This window comes from Equus caballus, chromosome 29, assembly GCF_041296265.1.
Source record: "Equus caballus isolate H_3958 breed thoroughbred chromosome 29, TB-T2T, whole genome shotgun sequence".
NCBI classification, from domain to species: domain Eukaryota; kingdom Metazoa; phylum Chordata; class Mammalia; order Perissodactyla; family Equidae; genus Equus; species Equus caballus.
In genome coordinates, this window is record NC_091712.1 from 17,564,308 (window position 1) to 17,571,847 (window position 7,540).

At 50.6% G+C, this 7,540-nt stretch overlaps 1 long non-coding RNA gene across 1 annotated transcript; it reads right to left on the bottom strand.

Moving 5' to 3' along the window:
* Positions 1 to 1,316: 1,316 nt before the first annotated feature.
* Positions 1,317 to 7,307, bottom strand: LOC111771195 (uncharacterized). Its single transcript, XR_011433867.1, has 6 exons — positions 6,047 to 7,307; positions 5,466 to 5,582; positions 3,462 to 3,546; positions 3,031 to 3,175; positions 2,459 to 2,484; positions 1,317 to 2,181 (listed from the first exon to the last, which is right to left on the bottom strand). It is a non-coding gene; the product is annotated as an uncharacterized lncRNA (long non-coding RNA).
* Positions 7,308 to 7,540: the final 233 nt, after the last annotated feature.

A 7,540-nucleotide genomic window follows, 5' to 3' on the forward strand; every position in this document is an offset into this window, starting at 1 on the left:
TATACAACTATATACTGGGGGGATTCGGGGAGAAAAAAGCAGAAAAAAAAAAAAGATTGGCAATGGTTGTTAGCTCAGGTGCCAATCTTTAAGGAAAAAAAAAAAAAGAAAGTCTGAGAAGGGAGAAACAGAAAGTCTTAGCACTCCTCTGCTCACTATAGTTTTGGGACAGTTTCTATTGTCTCCTGGGAAGCCATTTCCCCAGCATTCCCACTCAGCACTCAGTGTCTTTTGGAGAAGACTATGGGATCTTGGAAATACAGAGCACGGTTGAAAAATGCAGAAGGAGGTGGGATCACGGTGGGTACTGGGTCAGCTTGTCTGTCCCCAGCAGTATGGTCAACCACACACAGACATGGCCCGAGCTCGTTTCTTTGAACTATGCAGGACAAACCAGGAAGTTATTGGCATCTGAAAAACACTGTGGTTTTTTTATTCAAAATACAAAAAGCTTTCCTTTGATTGTCCGCCAACAGCTCTTGCTGAGGCTCGTGGAGAGAACTTGCCACCCTTTGCTCCCTCAAAGCCCACCTGGTGTCAGGGTGTCATCCCCACCTCTGTGTCCCTCATCGTCCCAAGGAACCCTCTACCCCAAGGTACAAGGAGAAAGATTAGGCTTGACTGCTGCCAGCGCTCCAGCGGCAGCAGCGGCTCAGGGCACAGACCACCAAGATGGGAGCAGAGACCGCAAAGCAGTGAGCGCTCAACCTTCAACTCCCATCACACGTCGACCCGTTCAGGGGGTTCCAAACTGCTCAGCCATTTGACTCACTAGATTTTGTTTTTAGGGACTTTGAGTCATTTGCAAAATCAAGCCCTCCTTCCAAAAGTAAAAATTTGCCGTTGTGTAAGATTTTACAGAAATATCCTACTCACTATGAAAATTTTTCTAGAAGCAAAGTTATAGCATTCTTGCTGGAATGCAGGCTGTCCTCCAAGGGAACCCGTTTATTTAGGGTATCACTTCTGAAGGGATTGTTTGTCAAATCAAACCAAAACAAAAACAAGTCACCTTCCTTTAGACATAATCTCTTCCTTCAATGGGTCACAAGGATTCCTGAGGACTTCTGTATTCTTATAAATTCCTGGAGAAAGGCCAAACTTTGGGCTCAAATAAATCAACAAAAATGTGTTGTGTGCCCAGCATGGAGGTGCTGATGGAAGCAGAATATTGGTTTTAGGCCTGGAAGAGTTCATTTAGGACCCAGAGACCAGTTTCACCTGCAAATAAGTTCCAGTCTCTTTTTAGTATTATAGTTAATTACCAAGCACCTTCAGGCTAAACTTAACAAGATAGTGCAGCATTTCTGCCAATGTTCTTTTCCAAACTTTCATTCATTTATTCTTTTAATAAACATATACTGAGCACTAATTTTGTGCCTGGCACTGTTCTAGGTGCTGGAGATAGAGCACGAAAGGAAACAAAAGCCCACCTTCATGTTGGCTTACATTCCAGTGGGAGAGACATATGACAAGCCTAATAAATAAATGAAATATATAGCGTGTTAGGAAGTGACGAGTGCTCTGGAGACAAATGAAGCAGGGAAGGGAAATAGGAGTTTCCCATGGGTGGGGTTGCAAATTACAACAGTGTGGTCTGGGAGCGCCTCTCTGAGAAGGTGACGGTTGAGCCAGGACTTGAAGGAGGTAGGGAGTGAAAGCGAGGACGCTCCAGGCAGCAGTAATGGCCCTGAGATGAGAGTGTGCCTGGCTGTTCAAGGAACACCAAGGAGGCAAAGGAAAAGATGGTTTGCACTGGGCGAGCTCAGGTCAAGGTCAGGCCAAGTAGAGACAAGTCTTGCAAGTGGGGTCTTCCAGGGTACGAACAGATAGGTGTGGGAATGCGGCCTTGACCTTCCTGCCAGCTGCTGCTTTGCATTGAGATTGCAGGCTGTAGGTTCTCAAGGCTACCGTGGAACTGGGGAGTGGGGATGAGAAGGAGGCAAGTTAAAACACCATAGAGCTCGCTGTTCTTACTGAGATTCTGTCATTTTTTCCGGTAAATGACATTTTTTTCAGCTTCCCAATCGCTGCCAGCCTTTGGTTAATTTTCCTAGTTCTGAAAAAATTGATTCTATTGATTTTTGCCATTTGTTCTCATTGCTTTTATGGAAGAGACGATTTTCAGAGAACTTCACTCCATCATTCCTGCTGACATCACTCTTGGAAGGATGCTTGAGGCTGGAAATGGACATAACCAAAGTTGACTGACCAGGAATGCACCCAGACTTTTCAATGGATAGCAAATATGAGAGAGGAGTAATACTTGGCTGGATCAGGGCCCCCATGCAGCAGAAGAGTGGGAATAACATAGAATGGACAGTTTTGAGTCATATTCAAACTGACATTCAAAGTTTTTAAGGATAAAAGTAAACATGGTGAAAATAATGTTTTAGGAAGATTAATCTGGCAGTGGCTCCAGGAGTTGAGCAAGAAGAGAAGCAAGAAGACCACTTACCTTGGTCAAAGGGGATAATTGTGTACCTGGAGAAGCAATAAGAAGAGGTCGGGTGTGAGAGCATTCCAAAGGCAGCTTCTGTGAGATGGCCGATGACTGGTTTTGGGGAGGGCTTCAAAGTACACTCGTGTACATAAGTGTTTTATGGAGCTGCTGGCAGTGAGACGCCCCCATTCAAGTTTTCTTCCTGCCAGCCCAGAAGTTATGCAGCTCCCGGTGGGGTCCTTTTGGCCTCACTCTCTTGCACTGCCTGCCTGCCATGAATGACCCTCCCAGTGAAGTAGCTGAGTATCCTGGAGTTCATGGCCAGCAATTCCCCAATAGTGCTGCTCCTTGTGGGGAAGCACGGCTGGTGTTCACACAGACAGGCTCTGCTGTAAACACACGTGAAGTTCTTGAATCGTAGGGGCCCCTAATCTAAGGAAATCAATGCGCTTGTCATCCCTTTGCTGGTGGGGGCGCTGTGTAGAGAAAAAGCGGAGCCTGGCACTTTGCTGCTGGGGACCGTTGATAACCAGCACCTCTCTTCTAGGCACAGTGGCCCGAAGTAAGGGTGTGGGGAGGGGACTCACAAGACAGAGCAGGTGCTGAGATTCCCCCATGCTGCTGTCTCCAAATGGCAGATCCAAATCCTCCTTAGGTCTCTCCAGACAACCAGACAGCTAAGAGGCAACCAGAGATGCTTCAAGGTCCAGGCCACATTGGGCCAACGGTCACCTTAAAAGTGGAAAGATTGATTAGGTCAGACACTAAGGGTTTCCCAAAGTGTATTCCATGGAATTCTGGTCCCATGAGTGTCTCCTCACAAAGTGGTCTAACAAGCTGAGGAAATGCTTCATTTTCTGTTTCCTTCTAAAAGAGTCACAGTGCACATTAGTACGTTAAATCCTCTGAGAAGTCCTGCAATAAAGAAACTGAGCATTTCCTAGTCTTCAGTGACCATGGGACTCTTTTTCCTGTTGACAACCCACTTTGGAGCAAGCCTTTAACAACTGTCACTTACTCTAGTCCCTTATCTTCCTCTGGTCATTCACAACATGGCAGCCCTTTCACAGTGATGTTCCAAGGGCTTCAATCAGCGTAGGACCCTTGAAAAAATGAGAATTTCAGTTAAGCACATGGCAAGTCACTTAGACAGTCCAGATGTCACAACCCTGCTCTGCCAAACTACCCCAAAGATCCTCAACAGCTTACACTTTCTAGGTTCCTCAGTGTAAAGTGGGGTAAATAGTAACAGTACTAACCTTGTGGGATTGTGGTGAGGTTACTTAACCCACGTTCATGTATATAAAGTGCTCGGAACAGTTCCTGGCACATAGTGAGCTGCATACGCATTAGCAGTTTTTGGCCTGAGGACATTTCTTTCTTTTTTTTTTTTTAAAGATGTATTTTCTTTTTTTTATATATTTTTTTTTAAAGAAGATTAGCCCTGAGCTAACTACTGCCAGTCCTCCTCTTTTTGCTGAGGAAGACTGGCCCTGAGCTAACATCCATGACCATCTTCCTCTACTTTCTATGTGGGATGCCTACCACAGCATGGCTTGCCAAGTGGTGCCATGTCTGGACCTGGGATCTGAACCAGTGAACCCTGGGCCAGCAAAGCAGAACGTGCGAACTTAACCACTGCACCACCCGGCGAACTTAACCACTGCACCACCCGACCGGCCCCTGGCCTGAGGACATTTCTTTTTTTTATTTTTTTTTTAAAGATTGGCACCTGGGCTAACAACTGTTGCCAATCTTTTTTTTTTCTTTTTCTGATTTATTTCCCCAAACTGCCCCTGTACACAGTTGTATATCTTAGTTGCAGGTCCTTCTAGTGTGGGATATGGGACGCCGCCTCAACGTGGCCTGATGAGCGGTGCTGTGTCCGTGCCCAGGATCCGAACCCTGGGCCGCCACAGAGGAGCACACGAACTTAACCACTCGGCCCTGGAGCCGGCCCCAGGACATTTCTTAATAGCCATGTTGGATTCATTATTGTTTAAATTACTGTTGATATATAATGTTAGCATGGATCTATTATTCTAACTTTTTTTGTATAAATGTTTAAATAGTCCAAAGGAGCAAGACGTGATTACACGATGTGTGCACAGTCTCTGCTGCTGTCGCTGTCTCTCTGTCTCTGTCTGTCTCTCTCTCTCTCTCTCTCTCACACACACACACACACACACACACACACACACACACACACGCCACTCTCTTACTCTGAATTCGTTAACTCCCATTGATCCGTGTCTCAGGCCCAGGGGCCCATTTACAGCCCCCCTGAGGTATGAACTCAAAAGATGAGAGAAAGAGAGAAAAGAGGCTTTCTTTGGGGAAGAGAGCTGTGAGGAAGGGGGTGGGGCCTGCCAATATACAGGATCATTGTTCAGTGAAGGTCCCGACAGCTTTATAGGAACAGCTCAGAGAGCTCCGGGCCAGCCATTCCCACCGAGGGAAAAAGAAGCCACTGGTCTCCATAAATCTCTCCGAGAGCAAGGTGTGTGCATCACACCTTGTGACAGTTAGAAATACTGTCACAAAGACAGCAGGAGAGAACGGATGTGAGCAAGTGGTCAGGACATTCTGCCTGGAGGTAAATGCTGGTCGGGAGGGTGACTGGCCCGCGCCTCCGGAGGGGAGAGAATGGTGGCTTTGGATGGCCTCTCTGCCGCCCCCGCTCCCCCCCCTCCTCCTACTCCTGCTTTCAGGAAGCAGAGAGGACCACTCTCCCCATTAGGAGCAGACATTGGAAACCAGGCAAACAGCAAAAGCGGGGCTGCGTGTCCGCGGCTAAGGACCCTTTCTGAGAAGGTCAGCAGGCCCTGGATGGCCCAGGCTTCCTCCCAGGCCCGCTTTTCCGAAGCAATGGGGACAGGAGGGAAGCCGAGGAGACCAGGCCGACATTTCCAAACAGCAAAGCTGTGTCCCCGGCCCTCAGGGAGCCAGAATTGGTCACGCCATGGTGCCACTTTGGGAACTGGGAATTGTATGCGTGCACTCAGAAAGGCAGGCCACTTACCACCATTTGATGACAAAGAAAAAACCCTTCAAAAAACATAGGCCTCCAGTTTCATCTCCGCCAGGTAATGAATTAAAGATGACAAAGGAAAAACACGCGTCAGGGGCTTGCCTTTTCCTGGGCAAGAGAAAAGCTTCAGTTGGAATTGCTCTGCCTCCAACCTTTCCCTGTCCCCCCTGCCCTGGGACAACTGAAGCAGCACTGGACCCTCCCGAGGCCCGGTCCCAGCTCATCCACACCTGGCTATCTGGGCCTGGAATCCTGGGCAGACCCTCAATCAGAATGTGGGGCTGGGTCCCCTGTGAGCAGTCTCACATCTCACAAACAGAAAAGGGACAGGTCCAATTTAGAATGTGTCACCATCTCCTTGCCAGGCTGGGAGGGACGGCGCTAATGGGAGGGGTGGGCACCTCGCCAGGGAGGCTCAGGAAATGATACGCTGTCTGCCAGGCGGTGGGCCCCGCTCAGCCTGTTCCAGACGCTGGCTGTGCTAGCCTTGTTTACGACGCCAGCATTGCGTGTGGTGCTGAGTTCCCTCTGGACGTGCCTGTGTCCATCTGGTCAGCGTCCCAGGTCTCTACCTGCAGAGTGGGGGTGAGGGTGAGCTCTTAGCTAGCCTCCAGATTTACTGCTGCTCCAGGAGGGCTCAACTGGACCCCTGCGTCTCCACCGCATCTCCCACAGCCTGGCTCTCAGGAACCCAGCCCCAAGCCACCCTGCCATCTCCAGCAGAGCTGGCTGGTTTGCACGCTCCACTCTGATTTGTGTGTCATTTGGTTCTCTTTGAAGAAATCGTCCTCTGCTGAGGCTGCTGCTGGCCTGCTGGCCCCTGGCTGCCTGGTGGGCAGCTCGTGGCTGGTGGGATTCTGCAGGCCTCGGCCCTCCTCCCGCCAGGCCTGTGGCTCTGCTCTGCTGGGCTCTGGTCACAGCGGCTGCCTCTCAAGTCAGAGGGGACATCTTCAATTTGTTCTGGAAAAAGTCCCCACAGGCAACCTGGGCCTGCCTGGGGAGCCGAAGCACAGGTTTCCAGGCACGCCGGGCTGTCACAAAGCTCAGCTCGGTCCCGGCTCCATTCAGGGGGCTGTGTGACAGTTCTTTGTGTCCAGTGGAAGATACCAAAGGCCTGTGTGAGGAAGGGGGGTCACCCAGCCGGGACGAACCATTTCATCTCGTCTCTCCTGAAGGGTTAGGCCAAGCAGGACAAAGCCTGGGTCTCGCAGCGCATTCTGTGCCCCGCGTCTTGTAGCCACGCAGAGGCCTCAGCAGAGCAGGGGCTGAGGCTTCATTCAAGAGCTCCAGCAGAGCTGTTAGCTGCGGGCTGAGGGCTTCGGAGCGCTCGGCGCTGGCCGACGGTCTGCGGCAGGGCCGGGCCTCCTGCGGCAGAGCCCGACCTGGGAGCTGCGCTGACTGCGCGACAGCCACAGGCTGCAGGGGCTCCCGCCGGCTCCAACACCCGGGCCTCAGTCGTATCTCGCCTTATAAATAGCACTCACCTGATCCAAGTGCTAAATTAAATTAGACTTAAAATAGTCACCCAGTCAACACCTGGTTTACTGCTCACGGTAACTAACAGCTCCCACGTTGCTAAATGCTCCTTTTCTGTGGCCAGTTCCTCTTTCCAAAGCTTCTCACTCGAACCGAACCCCGAAACCCCGAGCTGTTTTTCTTTTGTGCTGGGTGTAGCCAGCGTGAACAGGCAGGTCTTCGTGGAACAGTTTGGTCAACATCGGCACCCTGTGTGTGCGCATGCTCACTGCTCTCCGGGACACCCTCCGGCAGCAGGAGAGCTGACTTCTAGGTCATCTTTGCCCCTCACCCCGTAGTCCGGTTTTCCTTTGTCCCTTTCTCTTGGTCTCACAGTAACGACCTGCTGTAATTCCTGGCCCCGCCCACCCCCACCCACTGGTACCGGAGGTCCCGGCGCTCAGGGCTTGATTTCAGCTCAACGTGCCTCAGCTTCAGGCTACGGCTGAAAATCTGCTCCTCATCCTGCTGGACCACAGCACAGGCCTCTCCCCCCAGCTGGAGAGCGGGGCCCAGTGTGCAGACATATGTGTTTGGGTCTCCAACAAACG